Source organism: Haematobia irritans, chromosome 4, assembly GCF_050003625.1.
Source record: "Haematobia irritans isolate KBUSLIRL chromosome 4, ASM5000362v1, whole genome shotgun sequence".
Taxonomy (NCBI): domain Eukaryota; kingdom Metazoa; phylum Arthropoda; class Insecta; order Diptera; family Muscidae; genus Haematobia; species Haematobia irritans.
This window is the reverse complement of record NC_134400.1, coordinates 213,759,816-213,762,748: the sequence shown is the minus strand read 5'-3', so window position 1 is coordinate 213,762,748 and position 2,933 is coordinate 213,759,816. Positions and strand designations below refer to the sequence as shown.

The 2,933-nt window shown below is 25.0% G+C and overlaps 1 protein-coding gene across 2 annotated transcripts in view; it reads left to right on the top strand.

Annotated features, from left to right (window-relative positions):
- The first annotated feature begins 854 nt into the window (after positions 1 to 854).
- Cht2 (Chitinase 2) overlaps positions 855 to 2,933 on the top strand; it is a 21,690-nt gene continuing 19,611 nt past the window's right edge. The window contains exon 1 of one of the 2 annotated variants that reach the window (XM_075305527.1): positions 855 to 1,071. The gene's annotated coding sequence lies outside the window, so the exon portion shown is untranslated. Of the gene's footprint in view, positions 1,072 to 1,556; positions 1,714 to 2,933 lie in introns of those variants that run through there. The other variant, XM_075305528.1, reaches the window with a different exon arrangement.

The window sequence follows — 2,933 nt, the reverse complement described above, 5'->3', positions numbered from 1 at the left end:
TTTTGACAAAATTTTCTACAGAAATAAAATCTTGATTAAATTTTCTATAGAAATAAAATTTTGACAAAATTTTCTATAGAAATAAAATTTTGACAAAATTTTCTATAGAAATAAAATTTTAGCAAAATTTTGTATAGAAATAAATTTTTCAATTCTCTATAGGATCTTTAATTCTCTATAGAAAGAAATTTTTGACAAAATTTTCTATAGTAATAAATGTTTGACAATTTTAGAAGTAAAAAAAATTTAGTTACACTGAGATTGGGTGGTTCGCGTGTCAACTTGACCCTCCGTCAGGGTTAACAGGTTATTGCCTTGGTTATGTCTCGGATTTGGTGAGTTTTTGAAAATTGGGAGGAAGCTTTCTCATTTTATCTAAACCAAAATATCCATGAAGTTTTAACTTCATGGATTAAATCATATTAGTTAAAATTCTAACTTTTAATGACTTTAGTTCTTAAATAATATTTTTATTTAAGTCTTGGGTATAGCAAGATGTGCACAATTTTGATAAAAGCTACAAATTTTGGGAAATTCTGAACTACTTTGTTCGAAATTCGAACTTAGTAAAATTGTATATTTCATTTGTATATAATTTTTTTTTAGTTGGCGTTACTAAAGTTAAGAAATGATTCTTAATTCGAAGAAGAAATTAATTTCCATAAACTAAAATAAAATAATAATATTATTCATTTATTTTTATTTAAATTTTATATTTGATTTACTTTTTTTTAATCATTTATATTATTTATTACATTTTGACCAGACGTTATTTTTTTAGTGTATGCCCACATCGACGTCTTGCTTAATATATGAATTGCAAAGACTGGAAACTTCAGTTTACGATTGAAGAGCGCCGGTGACACTTGGCATTTGATGGGAGCGCCAATGTAAACTTATGTTTATAGATAATAATAAATTCGAGATTTTTTCCAATGAATGCTACATAAATTATAATCTGGAAAATTTATAAAACTAGTCGCGAGTGTATGTTGAAAAACAAAAATTAAAATTACCTTAGCCTTGTGGAAATTAGCAATATATCCATATAGAAAAAAATCTACCTCAAAAGTAAGTTTAAATTGAAAGTGCAAATAATTGGTAGCTTTCAGATGGTGATACGAATAAATTCAACCACTAAAGAAACAAACAAAGCAAGCGTCACAAATTAGATCATTTGCGCATGCGCAAATGGCTTCCGCTATAACTTCAACAACAACAGTGAAATACTCTATATAGCCCATGTGTGTGTGTATGAGTGTGGTTTTTTATGAGTGCTTTCGCATTTCCTCAATGGGGGTAAAAGTGAAGCAGCGTTAAAGTCTTCCAAATTTCGCAAAAGAAATGATCAATTAGCAATCAATTCCGTTAAGACCCATCTACTACCTGCATTCGTTTGATCGCATCTACTATACCATAAAGCCATAGATTAATAAAAAAAAACATCAACGAGAAGAAAAAAAATTAAATTGATTAAAAGTTGATTTTATTCCGGTTTTGTGATCAACATTACCGGAGCTTGGTACATCTTGGTGTTGACCATTCATTGTGTGAATTTCTGTTCAAGTAAAAACGATACTGAGTACCGCTTTATTATTTGTCAGCATCCCCAACTTGTTTTTGTTGCTGCTTTGTTTTATGAAAAAAATGCAGATGAAAGAATTCTTGTTATAGAAGTGAATCGACTTCGAGTTTCATTACAAAATCAGCAATGTAAGATTTTTTAATAACAATCTGGAGAACGGAATATGAATAAAAAGAAAAACAATGAAAAAGTGGTTTGAGAAACAAACAAAAAATATATATGATAAAATATAAAATAATAATAATCATAAATTACAGATTCCCTTAAAAATCTAGGATATTTGGATTTCAGTTTGATTTCGAAATCAACAATGTAAGATTTTTAAAAATGTAATGGAATGTGAAATAAAAAATTAATAAAGTGGTTTGACACTTCAAAAAAAAAAAAATAAATAAATAAATAAATGAATTAAAATAAAATAAAATAAAATAAGATAACAGAAATCTCATATATTGGAATTCCAGTTTGATTTTAAAATCACCAATGTACGTACGATTGTTTAATAACAATCTTGAGTTAGAATATGAATAAAAATCCATAAAGTGATTTGAGAAACACTTAAAAAATAAATTAAATTTCCTTAAAAAAAATAAATAAATAAAATATTTATTTATTTATTACAATTCTAAAGCACTAGCTACAAAGGCTATCGGCTTAAATAAATAAAATAAAATAATTGAAATCTCGTATATTGGAATTCCAGTTTGATTTAAAAATCAACAATGTACGATTTTTTAAGAACAATCTTTAGTTAGAATATGAATAAAAACATCCATAAAGAGGTTTGAGAAACACATAAAAAATAAATAAAATTTCCTTAAAAAAAATAGAGAGATAAACTAGAAAAGAAAAAACATAAGAAGTTATAGTTTCCCTTTAAATAAAATAAATAATAATAATAAATTACAGAATCCTTTTAAAAATCTCGGATTATGGGATTTCAAAATCAATGTAACATTTTTTTATAATATCTGGAGATGGATTGTGAATCAAATCATCCATAAATGGGTTGAGAAACACTTCAAAAATAAACAAAAAAATAAATAAATAAAATAATAATAATAATATATGACAAATTCTCCTTAAAAAAAATAACAAGTAAATAAATAGAAAAAAATAATAAGTTATAGTTTCCCTACAAAAAGCTCGGAAAGAAATAAAATAAGTAATTATAATAAATTACAGATTCCCTTTAAAAATATCTGATATTGTTATTAAAAATCAACAATGTAAGATTTTTAATAACAATCTGGAGACGGAATGTGAATAAAAACATCCATAAAGTGGTTAGAGAAACATAAAATCAATTAAAATGAAATAAAATAAAATAGAATAAAATTAAAATTAA